The sequence below is a fragment of the Castanea sativa genome, chromosome 12, assembly GCF_040712315.1.
Source record: "Castanea sativa cultivar Marrone di Chiusa Pesio chromosome 12, ASM4071231v1".
In the NCBI taxonomy this organism is placed as follows: Eukaryota; Viridiplantae; Streptophyta; class Magnoliopsida; order Fagales; family Fagaceae; genus Castanea; species Castanea sativa.
The window spans coordinates 8,681,283-8,700,657 of record NC_134024.1 but is presented as its reverse complement, the minus strand read 5'-3'; the positions used below and the strand labels follow the sequence as shown (position 1 = coordinate 8,700,657).

Sequence of the window (19,375 nt, the reverse complement as noted above, 5' to 3'; positions counted from 1 at the left end):
CAGTTTTGGTGATCTATCATTCAGTTATTTTAGTGTTCTAGTAAAAGAAACCGTACTACCACTAAAACCCACAAATTTTCACCATCGCATCTATATTTTGCATAGCATAAAAATTTCATAAATAAAACACAAATCACTTAGAAATCCCTAAAATCCAATCACTAACACCACACTTGAGTTATTTTCTAAATAGAACAATCAGTATATTGTCATATTCAACGGATGAAAGCATTCGACCAAAATCACGTCTACTCTGCCAATTTCATAAGTTGTGTTCGTGAGTTTGAAGAGAATAAGGAGCTTGATGACTGAAGGAGTCCAAAGGGAGAAGAAGGGATGGTGATTAAATTTGTGGTCAAGAGATTAGTAATGAATAATTTTGAGGATTCAACGCTCACTTATGTATCGGACTGTGCATGCACAGGTAAAACATTGTCCTTATTAGTTAATTAGAGTTAATCTTATTTGAATATGATGTCATTTATGTAGTTCTTAAGTATGGATATTCATAATATCTTAAAAGGATAAAAAATAAAATAAAAATTAGGTAGGAATTTCTTTTGATGATTATAACATGTCATTTGATTGATTGTCTCTTTGTTTTAGAATGTTAATAGATTGGTTTTCCATGTTATTTGAGTCATCATCATGTATTCACATATTCATGCGTTACATCAAAACAGTATTTCAAGTGTTAGGATAGTAGATCTAGTAATTTTGATTTTCATGAACACATCTTGCATATCCATAGATCCATGTTCAAAGTTTAGTGATAAAAGTGAAGAACTGCCTTAATTAAGTTTGTCACATGAAATAACATCTTAAGGCATCATTTACAAAAATTTCAACATGTTTTTTCATTATCTGCTTTCTCACGTGCTTATGCATTTCTCTAATCATACTGATGCATCTTTCATCTCTGGTATAGATTGCATTGCATTTTGGTTCACTTTTTGTTTAATGTACGTTTAATTTACAGGTTGACTAATTTTGTGAATATTTGAAGTAGCCCACCAGAAATAGGCCTAGTCTGATCTGGGTTACATTGGAGTTGGACTTGAATCTAAAATGGGCTTGGGTTTGTATTATCTACTTCTTGGGGTTAGATTAATTCTCTGAATTTGGGTTGGATAAGCTTCAGCCTTCAGGGTTCTGTTTGAGATTTTGATGCAGGCTTCATTGTTGGGCCCAAATTGGTGGGCATTGAATTGGACTTAACACTTAAGAGACATTTAGGTTTATTGGACTAACTGGTTTTGGGCCATAGGTTAGACAATGGCAACAAGGGTTGAGGGCAGGTTTCGGTTAAAGGTTCCTTCGCTCTGATTTTTGAGTGGCCCCAATCATGGATGGTCTGTGTTGGAAATCATAATGATGGACATGCTTGATTAATTTGGGTGTGATCTAAGTGGGCTAGTTTGTGCATTGATGAGTATGTGTAAGCGTGCTAATGCATATCGAAGTGTATGCTCGTGTGGGAATAGATTAAGGTCGTGTGAGCTTCTGTGTTTATGTGCGTGAAATCAATGTTGTGAGTTGTGTATGCGGCCGTGTGCTATTTGTGTGAATCTGTGTACATGCAGTTATGGAGATGAAATGAAGAAGGGCTTTAAGGGGTTACTTGTACGGTCTGTTGTTGTTGTAGTTGCCACGTTGATGCTGTAGTCGTTGTAATTGCTGGGTGGTGGCTATTTCTCATGTTGATTTTCTATTACGTGGTAACTAGTATATATGCCCACGTGGAATAGATATAATTTAATAAAATAATGAAAAAATATTACATTTTATTATTTAAGTGATACTATTAGTTTTGTTTTTGTTTTTTTATTTATTAATTATGAGTTTATGCATGTTTCAAAGACTTAGTTAAGTCTAAATTCATATTATTAACCAGAAAATTTCATTAACAAAACTTAGCATTGTGTATTTTTTTTACAATTGCATGGATATACTTAAAAAATACACATTAAGATGCATAATATAATTTTTATATATATATATATAATATAAATACTATTGATAAATAGTCATTCTTATATTTTGTTAAGTCTTTAAAAAATCTTGTAAGGATATTATTAGGTAAAAAATATAAATTGTCCATATTGTTTTTGTTTAAAATTTAATAATTCTTAATTTTTGATATTGTGAAGCACTTTTTTCCCCCTGTTTTTGCATGCTTATTTTCTAAGTGATAATTGCCTGCTTCATAATGTTTTTTTAATTATGATTTATTTATAGGAAAACTTCATATGATGTAACGAAAATGTTATATTCATTTGGATTAAAAAAAAATTGAAATCAATATTGAAAATGAATATATAAGTTAGAATAATATTATTATAAATATTTTTTGTGCAATTTAAACGTATTTGCTTACTTGTTTTCTAATTAATAATTGTTTGTTTTTAATTTTGCGTAAACCAATGTAATTTTCTACAATTAATACTGGACATGAGAGGGGGAGAAAGGGAATTGTAGATGTTAGAGCTATGAAATAATAAAACATAACAAACAAATTTCAGTTGAATATAACTTTGACAATAATATTGGTTAATTTGGTGGTTCTGAATTATAACACATAGAACCAAGTCAAACAAAGGAATAAATTAACTTGCATAGTGTACAAAACTAACAAAATATTCAAATGAAGCAAATAATGCTTATCCTGAAAACACATAACAAAGTTTTTCTAGACTCAAACATATTAGTAGTATAAACTTAAAGACTTTTATTAAGCAATCAAAAAGGAAGAAGCACCACAAATTAATCCCCCAACCCACTCATATTTTACATGATAATATAAATTTATTAGTTCTCAATTTATAAATGGCGAAAACCACATTTTCATTTCTACATTTTTACGCAATTCTCACTTTGGTTCCTATCTTTTATTTTCACCACTTTTAGTCCCTGTTTAAAAAAACACCACCACCAAAACACCCACAAACCCACAACAACACCCACAGACCCATCAAATCTGACCCAAACAACAATTAAATCCTACCCAAACTTTGACAAATTGCCACCCAAATCTGTGGCCACCTTCGTAAACCCACAATGAACCCATCCCCACCACCACAGCAAGCCCCCACCGCCACCACCATGAACTAGCTGATGCATCGATACCCATAACAAATAATCAAACCAAAACTAAAACCAATTTGAGAGACAAAATTGGAGTGAGAGAAAGAGGGAAGAGAGAAGAGAGAGAATCAGAGTGTGAAAGAAGAGAGAGGTCGATGTTCCCAGCCACACACCACCACGCTGGCTACGCCGATCCCAGCCCACATCCACATTGTTGACGTTGATGCCCAGCCCACAACCACAACCACTCCACCACCATGCCACAACCATCAGACCATCCTACAACCTAGCAGAAACCCATGCCACAAAACCCACAACCCACCTACCCCACAACCCACAACCCTTATGCCACCACTGCCATGACCATGCCACCACCACAATGCTGCCACCATCGAGAGAGCCCTAATTTAATGAGAGAGAGAGAGAGAGAGAGAGAGAGAGAGAGAGAGAGAGCTGGTGAGAGACAAATGAGAGATGAGTTAGATGAGAGAGGAGAGATGATTATATTATTTTGGCTAAAATGCAAAACTGATACTCTAAGTTTTACCTTTTGTCATTTCAGTCCTCTAAGTTTCAAATTTTGTCAATTCAATTTTCCGTTAAATACTGCCGTTTACTAACCAAAACTACTTCGTTGCAAGAAAATGAATTAAAGCAATATTGTCTTTACTTGAACAAAACAACTGTAAGAAAGTTCATCTTTCCATTGTTGAAGAATGAACTAGGAGCTAGGGAACGATATCGTTCCCTGAGCCCTTAGTTTTTTTTTTTTTTTTTTTTTTTTTTTTTTTTTTTTTTTGTAATTAACGTTTTTCAATTTTAAATTAAGAAATAAAAAAAAATTCTTCCAAAACGATGGCAGCATTTGACGGAAGGCTAACGGAGGACTGAATTGACAAAATTTGAAACTTCAATGATTGAAATAACAAAACTGAAACTTAAATGACTAAAATGACAAAATGTGAAATTTAAAGGGTCAATTTTGCATTTTAGCTTATTATTTTTATTTGACTAAAGACAGAATAAAATATCATATTTATTTTTCCATTCGAAGCTATAGTGGGTTTTATATACATTATACAACAACCCATTGTTCATTGTTGCTAAAATTATTTAGCAATAACGACCCGGATACTGCATCATTTTAATGGATTGAGTTGTAAAATAGCAACCGGAGATATTTAAACCCTCAATACTAGTGCTCTAATACATAGAAAAAGAGAGAGAGATAGTCAGTGTCAGTCGTCAGAGATGTGAGAGAAGAGATATTACCAGTTATGCTGTTGTGGAGAGTAGATTTTGGGCGAGGCATGATGCTAATATAAAAAAAAAATGCAAAACTGACCCTGTAACTCTCACTTTTTTTCATTTTAGTTCTTTAACTTTCAGTTTTGTCAATTCAGTTATCTAACTTTCAATTTTTGTCAATGTAGGGTTTCATTACAACTCTGTTAATGGCTGCCATTAGACTCACTAAAACGACGCCGTTTTACATGTTTTTTATTTATTTTTATTTTTATATAATTTGGAATTAATAGAAAATAAGAAAAATTTGAAAAAAACAAAAACAAAAACAAAACCCACGCCACATCCACCATGTTCTGACCCAAAATATGTTTTCAGCTTTCTGCATCATCGCTGCGTCTTGCGGTGCAATAGGCTTGGAAGCCAGCTCCCCAACAACTTTGAAAACGTTGACGTATTTGATGGGTTCTTTTTGTTCTTCTTTCTCATGTTCTTGACTCGTCCTCCTCGGCTATTCTTGGCTCATCTCGGTTGTGTATATATGTTGAAAACAACTTGGAATATCTTTGAGTTAGTGGGAGTTTCGGAAACGAGTGTGTTCATATATATATATATATATACGGGTCATAGAAATTTGGAAGGGAATGGAGACGTGGCCTTTGGGAGACGTGGCTGTTGAAGAAGTGTGACAGAGTTTGAGATTAGCGGTACAAACTGCACCTAGACAGCTTTGGTGAGATCAGAGATGTATGAGTTTTTTTTTTTTTTTTTTCCTTTTAATTCCGAATTTTTTTTTAAAAAGACGTTGTTTCAGTGGGTCTAACAGCAGCTACTAACAAAGTTGTAACAGAGCCTTACATTGACAAAAATTGAAAGTTAGAGGACTAAATTAACAAAACTGAAAGTTAGAAGACTGAAATGAAAAAAATTTGAAAGTTAGGAGGTTAGTTTTGCATTTTTGTCTTTTAAATTTGTTCTTTGGAATTGATTGAACATTGGTTTTTTTTTTTTTTTGAACGCTAAGAAATGGGCTTTTTGTTTTTGTTTTCTGGTTATTGTTTGGGCAATTCTTACTGTTGGTTAGGCTATTTTAAGAGCTAATTAAATTAAAGTAGTATTTTTTTCCTTCGAAAGTGTATGAGGCCCAAAAAGTATAAATATATAGAATTTATGCATGTGACATTGCTCCCCAGGCATTGCTGCAATGATACGACTTATTTGTAGCAATTGCCCATTCTACCCTATCACGGCTCTGCCACAAATCTGTATCAGACAAAGTTTATGTTGAATATTGCTTCAAATTTTTAATTAGTTTTGGTTTGGGTTTTCTTAATGTAAGAGGAAAGGTTTTACTTGGTGTGGAAGACAAAGGTTCTCCTTGTCATAGATAGACAAATATTTCTTGTTGAAGAAGTAATGAGTATTCCTTGTGTAATTGATTAGATTGGATTGTATGAGTGTGTGTTATATAGGTATGTGTTGAATTGGTGTTTACTAAGTACATCTTGGTTATACGTAAGTGATTATAAGAAATAGTATAGAGCTGGCTAGTGTTTTCTCATACTGTTATTAATGTTATAGGAGTCACCTAAGTAACACCATATGGCTTGGAAGCATCATGTTTGAGGATGTTAGGAATTTAAGTGGGGAGATTATGATACCCCAAATTGTATGGATTAAATTGGATTGTATGAATAGGTCTTAATGCGGGTGTGTGCTAAGTCTTAAATCAAGTGTTTCCTTAGTAGATCTTAGCTATATAAGTGATTACGAGGAACCTCCAATTATAACTTGATTAGTACATTTGTGATAGCAATAATTAGTTCATATTGCCTTGATGATAATGACAGTCTTCAAACAAGAAATATGGGGTGCGAATCTCGCCTATATCAAAATATAATTGTCATCTTGATCTTATGCAATCATAATGGAATATATGAACCCCATATATAAATAGGATAAAATTTTATGCATCAATTATGTTACAAAAAGTTTGAGTGGGTTAGCTATAACCAATTAAAAAATAGATGTTAGCAAAAACTTAATTAATAATTTTAATAAGAAAAATGATTTTTGAATAAAAAATTCATAATATAAAAAGTGAAATAATTAATATTTAAACGTAAAAATAAAATATGTCATTTAAATTTATCGTTTGCCTTTTTAACGAGTACATGGAGTCACCCAATTTCTATCTTTCTTGATCAAGGAGGAACTGAATGGAAATCTGTGCAACAGTTTCGTCCTTGATTTTCCTGTTCGATTTTCCCCTTATACATGGTACAAGCTAGTATCACGGAGTTTTTTTTTTTTTTTTTTCAGGATTAATGAAGACATTGAGGGGGTGCTAAAGGTGCGATACGGGAGGAATGGAGGTGATTCAATGCTAAGATCATGTAGTTCAATGAAAATTCTTGAGCCGGAACTGGTTCTCTCAACCGTGGAGGATAATATTCGGAGTGTCGTGTGTGATTGCAATAGCAATGGACCCTTTGTTCTTTTACGTTCCTGTGATCGACGAAGATAAGAAGTGCATTGAGTTGGACAAAAAGTTGAGAACCACAGCTCTTATTTTGCGTTCAGTTTATACCAATATCATTGGCGTTATAAATATTATTTTGCAATTTCATAGTGGTTATATAGACGAGAAAGGAGTAAAAATTAATGATCCTTGGAAACTAGCAAGGAGGTATTTGTGGCCATACTTCCTAATTGACATTCTCGTTATTCTTCCCTTCCCACAGGTAAGGGAAAGCTTTCTTCAGCTAATTGTTTTTTTTTTTTTTTTTTTTTTTTTTTTTTAAACATTTACATTGCGCTAATATTTAGATTGTATCCATTGACTCTAAACGTGTTGCAATCTGTTCAGGTGATCATTTTAATTATTTTCCGAGAACTGAGGGGCTCAAAATCTTTGAATACAAGAAAGGTGTTGACTTCTATTGTTCTCTTCCAATATGTGCCAAGAATTGTTCAAATCTAAAAATCCTAGAAGGATCCTACCAAGAGAGCCGACAAATTATCTAAAACGCGGCTTCAAGAATCCCTGAAGCTACGTTTTAAAAAACGGGGCTAAAAACCCTACTATAAATATTAAATGAAAAAAATCTAAAACAGCCTAAAACAAACCTTGCTCTGTCCGAACCTTCAAACCCAATTCCCTCGATCAAGACCCAGCTCGAACTCAAGTCTGCCCCACCCGACACCGCCCGCGCCGTCGTTCACCAAGGCATCGTCACTGACCTCCAGAGCAAGCGCCGCGGCACCGCCTCCACCCTCACCCGCACCGAAGTCCGAGGCGGCGGCGAAAAGCCTTACCCTCAAAAAAATAACAAAAAACCCCCCAAGGCACCCAAGCTCCACCACCGATCGTACACACCGGCGCTGCCTTGGGTCTCTCCCTCTCTCAATCTCACTCAAGACACTGACAGGGCCAACTAACAGTAAGTTTTTTAAATTGATTGTTTTGATTTTTGTTTTAGGGTTTTGATTTTAGGTTTAGGGTTTCGATTTTGTGATTGTAGGGTTTCGTTTTTGTGATTGTAGGGTTTCGATTTTGTGATTGTGGGGTTTCGATTTTAGGCTTAGGGTTTTGATTTTAGGTTTAGGGTTTCGACTAACAGTAATTTTTTTTCCAAATTTTAGGTTTAAGGTGATTATGATCTCAAATAGAATAGAATGGCAGAAAAAAATGACAAAGCAATGCCACTAAATTACAAGTCTCTTGTCACTTTCAAAACAGTCATTTTAACTATAACAAAAAGATCACACCCCAGATCACAAAATATAAATTTTCCGCAGAAATTGTTCTCTTTTTAGTAACAAAAGCATTTTACTGTCTTTATTAACACCTAAAACCAGGAAAATAAAGATACTCAATTCTAAGATTGCATTCTTTAGATGGATAGCTTCAATCTGTAAAGTTTCGTCCTGAGTACAATGAAGAGATAACCCATAGGAACATCTAATCCTCCTAGTCGTTTGGATTACATGGAAAGGGCAACATAATTCATTCTGAATCTAAACAGTTCCAGAACCCAACCCCCCACCCCCTCACCTTTTTTCTCTATTCAAAAGAAAAAGAAAAAAAAAAATACTGACATCACTCATTAGAGCAATGCATATAAATAGAACCATAGAACCATAGAAGCATATTGTCAAAACAGAATACATATAACCCTGAAAACAGATTTGAGCACATGCACCGTATTGGGTAAAAGCATCCATGGTTTACTTATTTGGAAACTTATTTATTTAGTTTTAAATAACGCCTCACGTTACTTAGCTTTAGTTAATGTTTTGTGATTACATTGTAAGTTGTTATTGACTTATGAAAAGATAATACAAAAGATCAAAAGCGTTCCCTAATGAGATATTCTATCCACATTGTAGGGAAGGGATATGAAGTTGTTGTTTTTGCTTTGGATTGCGAGCGAGGGATATCTATTTTTATTCTTCTTCATTTTTCTCTTAAAATATATTTATTGATCTGCTCATCTACGTTACTTATTGATCTGCTCAATGTAGGATTGAAAAATTCACATATTGAGTGAGCAACCTATTTTCTTGGAAAACTTCTAATTAAAAAGAATGGTCAAAGCTCACAATGATAAATCTGTATAACTATAGGACTAAAATATATATTTTTTTTTTAAAGATTAAAGGTTTCTAATGAGATATTCGATCTACATGTTGGATATGAAGTTGTTGTTTTGTGTTTGCATCGTATATATTACTATATATTGCTGCCTGTTCAAACATGTCTAAGACCTGGATTATCTAACCCTTTTTTCCAACTCTAACAAATATATTTGTTTAAACATAGTCTTTATGAAGAATCAAAAACTTAAATTGAAGAAACAAAATAGAATAAGATGAATGTGATCATCTTTGTGCTTGCGTTGTTCGTTTTTACTTTTTGTTAAGTTTCTTCTAATTTTTTTTTTTTTTAAAGGTTTCTTCTTATTATATGTCGTCTCCAAATTACAAATTTAAAAAAGTTAAATGTAAATTTCAGTTTTTAGCGAACATTTTAATATTTTGATTGTTATGTATATCTAACCTTAGTAACATGACTTTCTTTGGGTAATAGCTTGTACAAAAATGGATAATTTTATTTATACCATAAGTACGAAGTTTAACTTTGCAATTATAAAAAAATTAAAAAATTTAAAAAGAAGAAGAAGGAGAAAACAGCATCTGGAGTTTGCATGAATGCATTAGATTCCAACGACACCATCTTCCATACATGTCGAAGTGACCTTCACCACATCCCTAATTCATCATTCCTTCATTTAAATAGAAAGCCCTGAGGCGTGTGGTTTTCACACTCCTACATAATCAATACCATTTTATTACTACTTGTATATAACATGGAATGGAACCAATTTTTTTTTTTTTTTTTTTTATAGTTTTATGTCCACGCTTGAACCAAAGAAAATTAGTGGCTGCTCTAGGGTTATTTTTATGAGGTGTCAATAAAAAACTTAAATCATACAAAATTTACAACAAAAGAGAACTTGAATACATTAGGAAAAAAAATAAAAACTAAAACTAAAATACGTAAGGTTCTATAATTGCTTTCTATGATATTTCATATTTTGAAATCGTTGCTTGATATCTTTATTAATATCAATCTTACGAGTTACATATATTTCAACTCACTTATATGGGACATTAATGGGATTTACATTAAATAAGTTCCAAAGCACAACAATGGTCAAGAAAGGACCACACGTTAAAATGTGCAGGTAAATCTTGTAACCAATAGTTCCTTTTTTTCACTGACTAGTTCCAATCGTTTTGATAGTCAGTAAATGAATAAAATCAGTGAGAATGTGATAACCTGTCATAATGGCTGCTTTGATGACGGCCATAATCATCATACTTGCCCCTTCCTTTATCATCCTTCATACTTCTATCCCTATAGTTCCTGTGATGACGGTCTCCATCTGTTTCCCTATCCCGATTTCGCTCTCTAACCCTCGGCCTCTCACGATCTGATCCACGTGAATTTTGCTGAGATAATTTCACCCTAGTCAGTCATTTGATTAATATCCATAATGACTGATTACTAAACAAACTAAGAGTATAAGAGATACAAAGAATACACTGCAAGCTAGAATAGCATAATCAACAACAACAGAGCAGTAAAACTACCAAAACTATTAGAATATGAGAAGTTACAAAATTAAATGTAAACCAACAGCCATAGTCTTTAGGCAAAAATGATCAAAATTTCACTAAAGCTGATTAAGCATGCCACACAGCCAATGAGCTCTACCTCAAATGGCACTTCCTCCTCCCATAATAACAGGATGAAGGGTGAGGTCATGCGATCACCTACTGGTTGCACGTGTAACTTACCAATAAATTTAAGGATAAAACTTAGGCATAGTACCTTAGATGCAATACCTTAGGTTCTCTAATTAAATTCAAACACATAACTAGATTGACTTTAATTCTCCTTAGGAAAGATAATATTGTTTATACAATGTACAATACAGTTTAGACGTGTTTGCATTTAATTGGAGAACCTAAGTTTTGCACTAAATTTAAAAGTTGTTGGACAAATAAGAATTGTTCCTCGAGGGGCGTAATAGCACAAGCCGTCTTTTCACACACAGTCACAGACATACATTCAACTAAATTAGGTTACAATCCAAAATCTTAGGCTGGATTGGGAAAATTCCAGCCCCATAGGTTACTTAGGCTGGATTTTGATTTGTATATATATATATATTTTTTTGAGTTTTTGTTGTTATCTGGGCATTGGTCTGATAGCTCCTATGGTATTTGCTAATTTTGGCATTTGGGTTATGATATAGCAAAGGGCTTGAATTTTTCGTGTTTTTCTTGGTTCCCAATGGCATTGATCTGATAGCTCTGATGGTTTTTGTGCTAATTTTGGCATTTGGGCTTTATGATTTTTTGCAGCATTTATAGCCGACGTTTGCGGGCTGTTTCTTCCCCTGCCCAAAATTGCCATGAGCAGGTATGATTACTTATTTCTTGCCTTAGATGCATGGAGGATCATTGTTTTTGCATTATCGGAATACAATCATTATCAGAAATTGAATAAACAGATTGCTTTGTTATCCAAGCTTGTTATTCTTTCTAGCATTTGCTCCTCTACGGACTTTCTTTCCCTCTTCAGTGGGTTGATTTTTAATGCATTTATTAGTGTTTGATCTTGATGTGATGTCTATTGTAATTAAAGTTACATTCGAAGGATCTGATTATCTGTTACTACAAAACCTTTTTTATTGAATTGTAATTACAATTAGAAAAAAATGGTTGAGTTTAACCTGGTCTGATCGTTTTTCATCTTTGAAATTTCAGAATATATCAGGAAATATTGGTGCGAAGGAAAGAATAGTGCAGATCAAACAAATATTTGGTCGGCTTCCCCAAGTTGTTAATCCAAAACTTAATGGTAATCTGGTAAATGGCCCTTTTGAAGTCCGGAAACAGCTGGATTTCGAACTGTTTTTTTTTTTTTTTCTTCCCTTCTTAGCTCAATATTATATGGGTCAAGTTCCTGTTGCCTTACTTTTCTTTTATATTAAATGGGTCAAGCCTTAATGGTGTTCCTCTAGCGGCACTTTGCTGGAATCTTAGGTTCTGTAATACATTGAATAGTCTTTTATTTATTTTATTTTATTTTTTGGCCGACGGAACTGAATAGTATAAGCATCAGTAAAATAATTCAAGGAAAGAAAAAAGTTTCAGTGTGCAAATAGAGTAGAGACAGTTGAAACATCATGTGATTACTAGGTACCTTTTGGATGTTGTTCTTCTCCATGTTTGGAGTGCATGGGTTTATGGCAAATTTAGTTGTATAGATGTTTCAGCTTGGAGTGGTGCTTTGGGGATTTGGAAGTATACTTGCATGAGGCATCCTTGAGGGGAATGACATGGTGTCAGAAGGTGTGGGGTTAATACATAGGCAACACTAAAGATGGAAATCCTGTTGATGCTATTCTTTTGGCCTTTCCAATATTTTTCTTACCTCTTCTCAGTCCTTTTTGGGTTTTCTTAATATCTTGAGCTTATGATTTTGATTGATTTGTGTGTGTGTGTGTGTGTATATTCACTTTTTTTACTTTTGTTGATTCTCTTCTAATGAATTACTTAACAAATTTAAAGAGACTGGTAGAGTTTTTTTTTTTTTTTTTGATAAGTAAAGAGACTGGTAGAGTTAGGCTGATAAGCATGTAAATAATCAAATTTTTCTTAGATGATTGCTTATAGTCATCACTTAGAGAATGAAAATTGCCCAACTGCTGAAGAGTAGAATGCATGTAAAAGAGTATGGGCAACTGCATCCTCAGGACACAGTTTAAATGCTCCATATTTGATTTCTTTTATTCTATGGGTATTCTGGTTAGGAAGAGGAAAAATAAATTTTAAACACATGTTGATTTTGTACTCGAAGTAAATTATATCAAATTAAAATGCTGATGGCAAAGGTAGAGGAGAATATTCTATGTAAAGATTTATTTTTTGTTCTTAAAGCACATCAATTTAAGTAAAAATATGGTCTTACCAAATAATGCATTGAGTTATGTGGTCTTGATTCCTAGTTTAGTTGTCTAAAAAATTAGATACTTAGGAAAATCCTAAGACATCAAGGGTCACATTTGAAGGCCTATAAGACAGCGAAGTGTGTTTACTGACTAATTACAACCCATGACCCTTAAATTCTTGTAGGCCCAAAATATATAAAATTCTTTTGTATTACTTCAAATAGGTATATAGAGCAAAACCAGCAATATACAGCCTCAAAGAATAGACTGTTTAAGATTGGTTTTAGCGAGCTCAGTCATGCAAGGTCTGAGGAGGTCCCCGTCCTGAAATTGAATTGATTTCCACGTTCTTTGCGATATTGCTTCTATTTTTTGCGCTGAAGCTTTCATCTGGATTCGCATATTTTATCATCTTAGCACATTATTCTACATAAATAGCAAATCAGGACTCGCATAAAAGAACTTTCTACTCACTGTTCTGATATTTCTCAAGTAATGGGCTATAATTATTATGGCCATGAATGATGGTCTTAATTAGTCAATGGTTACACCATGATACTTTTTTTAAAAAGTAAATAATTTTATTCAAAATAAAGAAGGGAAAGCCACTTTCGAGAGATGTGATTCTATTCCTTTCTAAAGAATACAATCACAAATACAAAAATTCTGTAAAGTCAACAAATGACATTGAGAGGATGCTACCCTAGGCAGTCATCTAATCATACAAGGACCTCAAAAGAAACTCTTTCACTACAAAATTAGGTAGCTCAACACCATCAAAATTCCTGTTTCTTTCTCGCCAAAGAGTCACAGGTGGTCAATAGATTCCCCATTCCTCTTACACATACAACAACAATGAATGGGTAATCTATTGCAACAAAGAGTAAAAGATTTTTTTTTTAGGTCCGTCTAGAAGTTTTGAGGGATGTGAACATTCTACTCTCAAGAGTAAGTCTTTCTTCTTTCATACTTTACTCGAGTTGAGTTTAGCTTTACAAACATTTTTATGTTTTTCTATTTCTGGTCTGTTGGATCATTGTATTTTGGGATCTTGATTGTGTTGCACCCTTAGTACATTCCCAGTGTACTTGGGTCTATTCTGTTTTCAATATAATTTTCATTACTTATAAATTAAAAAAAAAAAATTTTAAGGAAAAAAAAAAAGTGCCCTTTATGGATATTAGCAATAGATGAATGAAATTCTGAATTGCATTCTTCTTGATGGATGTGATTGTTAGATCCACTTTCTATGCATTGAATTTTTCTTTTTGTATAAGTTCGAATGCTATGCCTATGTTTGAGATTTTATATTGAATTAAAAAAATGTCACATCCTTTGGCAGAACTTGATCAATTGGTAGAAGATGCACCCTTGCCATTCATTTTCCAGCATACTGCCAAGATGAATTTGTGTTAGAAAGAGAGTCTCATCGTTGAATTCAGTTTTAAAATCCATACAGCGTCGAGTAGATAATATAGATCGAATGCTATCTGCAGGCATGCTACACGGTATCTATAATTCTCCCTAGTCTACCTGTTATGTTTTGTCTTAATTTTTAATAGCCAGTGAGTTTTTTGCTCTGTTGATACCTGTTTCCTCATTTTTGTGGTATAAATATGCTCAGCAATCAATGTACTACATTGCAATGACCTGCTCTGAACAATATAACTTTATGGCACTTTTGGCAATTCCTCGAGTTCTACACAACAAATTTGACATAAATCATGGAAGACACTAATTTATGGTTTGAAAGTACAATGAAGAACTGGATTTTTTTTGTTATTTTTATTATGGGTTCTTTCTTTTGGTGGTGGGTGGAACAAGTTGAAGTGGATTAGATATGAAAGAAATTTTAGAAATTCTACTAGTAGCCCTAAAATCATTGGTTTTATACATGCAAGATTGGTTTAACATCTATCCATTTACTAATTTAAATATGCTGAAATCAAGGCAACAACATTTAAAAACTCATGTCAACTTGTTATGGTAAAGTTCAAAAATGGAAAATGTAATACTATTATTTAGTGACAAAAGCACAAATCTATATTCCAATGGCTAAGTGCATATATATATATATATATATATATATATATATATATATATATATATATATATATTTTTTTTTTTTTTTTTTTTTTTCTACCTGCAATTAATATAAACTAGATTATAGACAAAAGCAATGGTGTACAAAAAAATTGTTCTAACTAAAGGTTGACAGAATCTCGGATAATCATGAGAGTACGGTATACAAACATGTTTATCCCAACTTGGTGGGTATTGAAATCAAACAAAGTAATGTACCTCTGTTTCCAGTTTCTGTATTTAATCATAAGGCATGTTTTGGATGTCTATTTACAACAGCACAATCTCAGTGGGGGTCCTTTGGACAAACTTTCAAGTCTAAATCCATCTTATCTGTTCATACATGATAGACCTATGACTTCTACCCGGTTGAAAAGAGTTAAATCTTTAGATATCTCTGTTTCCTTACAGAAATAAAATTTTGTTTAATTAGTTCATGACTTTATTCAGTAGTATTATGAGTACTACAATTTTTACTGCATTAAGCTAAATGTGTCATAAACTACAAAGAAATAATTTAAATATTCATTTATGAGTTTTAGTCTTTAAGACAAAGATTCAGTTTTAAGCTACTTTAGGATGAATTTAAAATAAGGATTCTAAGGTGATTGAAAAAAAGAAAAAGACAAAAAAGTAATGCATAAAACAAGTAAATTGGACTTACCAACAAAAATGAGGTGGTACATTGGAAGTGTTCAAAGTGCTGACTGCTGAGTTCTGTAGACTTGGTAATTGTAGATAGTTTATTTTTCGTCCCCCGAATGGAGGTTGTAGTAAGTAATGCAGGTCAATGACAACACGATTTAGGTTCCCCCAATCGGTTTGAGAGGATCACATCAGCACTTGAAGTGTACATGGCATCATATTAGGCTTTATAGTAGTTTTCATTGTTATCTCAAAGGGCACCTTAGGCAATAGGTTCGTTCATTAACCCAGCCGCTGCAAGACTAGGATTGTTGGTTTATCTGCTAAAAAATCAAGTCACGTTTTTATATGTTTTTAAGATTTAGGCCACATCCAAAGTAGATCAATTGATTTTATTGTAGAGGTCAATATTGCAATACTCTCATCCATATTTATTAGACAGGATCAACTTCTCACATTTTTTTACTTGTACCGAAACATCCATTACCTATAAAAAAAAAATAGAGATGAGAATGGTGGCAAGAAGAAGAAGTGTTCAGCCAAAGAAATAGAAACAAAGGACTAGATGAATTGCAAAGTATTAAAGAAGAAAAGTGTCAATATAAAAGTGTCAAAACTATAACAATGTATTTAAAATGTTTGTATAACGAGTCATTGGGATTGTTTTATATATTGTTGAAACTTGATAGTGATGAATGAAATACCATTTTCATGTGCTAAACAAGTTATGACATATTGGACTAGAATCGCATTTTTATTATGTTATAGCCGTCATCCATGAGTTTTAAAAATAATACAAGGTTTGTATCTGTTACAAATCCTATTCATTCGACATTGACTATTAAAACCAGAGAAAGATATAGATCACATATATCTTCTGAATTGTGACATCATGGTTGGTGTCTTGATCTCTGTTTAAAGTCCTACCTTTAAGTATTTATTACCTTTCTAACTCAAAGTTTAGAAAAGTCTTACCATCTTCATCATAGCATTTCTAAAAAGTTAAAGCAGTTTTTCTTTTAAACTATCAAATCAATAGAAAAATAATTATAAAATGTTTCAACTAATTTATTGGTAATATTATTAACATATAATTATCTTCTTCTTCTTTTTTCCTTTTTATAATACTAGGAAACCAATAGTTTTAAGTCTTATAATTCTGCATATTAATAATAATGTCATAAATTGGTCATGAGGTGGATTCACCAACTGAATGAACCAAATTTTTGTCCACTTGCATTTTTTGTGTTGCTTTTTATTTTGTAACATGAATAGGTCCACATGCATTGTACATATGTTTGGCAATCATCTCAATTATGGGCTTCCATCAATCATAGTAAAGATAGTAGATTAGGCGAGCTCAAAACTACTTCTAGATCTCATCTCCGTACAAAAATACCAATCAAAAACAGCCCCCTGACTGGTGTAATTGGTCCTTTAGAGTAGTTGTTGAGTATAGTATATATATAGTGCCTTTGCCAATTACTAATGTGGCCTAACTAATAATTCTTCATCACATCTTAATTCGTATTCAAGAATGTTAAATATATATATAATATAAACAATTCTTATATAAACCATTTGGATTGTTTTATTTAATATATGGTTCTTATATATTGTTGTGATTGTTTTATAGTTCAATGATAGAAGGGGATCATCTTTTGTGTAGGACCATGCTAGGTTGATAAGAAGAAGCTGACCATATGAGTTTCTAATGTCATGCCTGGTGATTGACCAGCAATCTTTTAATTTCCAATTGATAGTTGAAATTTATTGTTGCTTTCAGCATTGTCTGCATCGTGGGTGGCCATCTTTTTCTATAGTTCATTACAGTTTTTTTTTTTTTTGGTCGTCAAAAGCATCATAACTTAATTAGCACATGCATCCTAGCGTCTTTAACGAAGAAATTAATCTAACGTTTAAATCTCAACTATCTCAAAGATATTTAATCTAACGTTTATAACACCACAAAGATATTTAATTAAGTTCACATTGCCATGCAGAACTGGATACTGCAATATCTATTACGCTGAACTATAGAAAAATATTGCATAGATTTCTAAGCTACTTCCAACAAAAAATAGCTAAATAAAATAGCCTTATAAGATAGATCCTGGTTTGAGTTATTTATACATGCTGACGAAATTTAAAAATCTGTTAAGGGTAGGTCATAAGGCTAACATCACTCAAGCACAATATCTACAAATAGTTTTCGGTTATAGAGTCATTGCCTTTGGAATATATGTTATAGAGTATTTTCTCTCTCTCTTTCTTTCTCTAACTTTGATTCAGATAAAACCCATTATATTTTTTTGCTTGTTCTAATGACAACAAATCAAAGACTATAGCTCATATACATGTTTTCTTTTTGCAGATCTCCAAAAGACTACAGCAGAGTGACATCAAATTCTATCACAACCGCAACAACACGTGTACATGTGACAGCCTTCAATGGCCTACTGAATGTAAACTCACTCTTCACAATAGCAGTCTTTGTGGGTTTTTCTCTTTTTAATGTAGGCTGATCACGTGAGTTGTAGTTTCGCAATGACAGATTGCACTTGTAAGATTCCAATTGTAAGATTCCAATAGTATAAAAGTAAAACGAAAATGGGAGGATTTCACTATATGTTTCATAGTAATTGATTTGCCATTCAGGGAGTGTTCTATAGAACTTAGATTTATTATGTTTTAGCCCTTTAGACTCAACAAAGCATTACATGTTCAACCAATGAACAAGACTTTGGTTTTATGTGGATAACGATTGTACAAAGCATGCCTTCACCAAAATGTTGTTGTCATCTCGTTTAATACTTATGGAGTAATAACAACATACCCACATATATGATGATAATAACTCATATCTGTGAAACACCATTTATGCATTCACTCTTCTACATTAGTTTTTTTTGTTTAATGCAGCCAACAATTGTGCTTTATGTCATAGGTATTTTTTGTTTATAATAGTTACTAATTAGCAAGTGAAAGACTACTGAATAACAAAGGATGGGCACCAAGTCATGAACCCTATTATTAACACAAGAAATTGATTATTACTCTTATTTTCGAAAACTCATCTATAGCATAGAATTTTAAGTAGCCTTATAAATTATGCCATTTGTACTTATAGAAAATGGGAGGAGAATGTTAATCATATTTCATGTGAGAAAAAGAACCACTTTGTGGACCCCCGAAAGTAGTTGTAGTTCTAGGGATGCTTAAACTTAGTAGAGACATAAGACCATTGGGAAGTTAGAGACATTATTGTCCTATATATATATACATATTAATATACACACACACGCGCACATACACGCGCATTCCACCTACCACATCCCTATTTGTAAATGCAAAAGAGCCTTTGTTGTTAAACTTGCTTCAATTGGATGAACCCTTGCTGACAGTAATATGTGTGATGGAAATTTTGCGGATTGCAGGTTGGGGAAAAGCTTTTTCGTTTGAGTTAGAAGAGAACAGTCAAGTGGTATGAACTACTTTCCTTCTCAACACCTGCAAATTTTTCTCATTCATTGGATGTGATTGCATTATTTACTTCTGTGATGACACTGTGTAAAACAGAAAGCAAACAACATGAGTCCTTTATTTAGGCATTGTTGATGGATTACGTTCATATAGGTCATTTTGAAGTACATATTTCGTATGAAACCAACATCACACTCTTGCATCCAAAATTTTTTGAACTCACTTTTGACCAATGACCCAAGTATTTAAGTATCGCGGTATGACAGAGTTAAAAATTGAGGTAGTAATAATTATTACAATTACATAGT

General features: G+C 32.9%; 1 pseudogene; it reads left to right on the top strand.

Moving 5' to 3' along the window:
- Nucleotides 1-1,275: 1,275 nt before the first annotated feature.
- LOC142620129 (cyclic nucleotide-gated ion channel 1-like) overlaps nt 1,276-19,375 on the top strand; it is a 32,064-nt pseudogene continuing 13,964 nt past the window's right edge.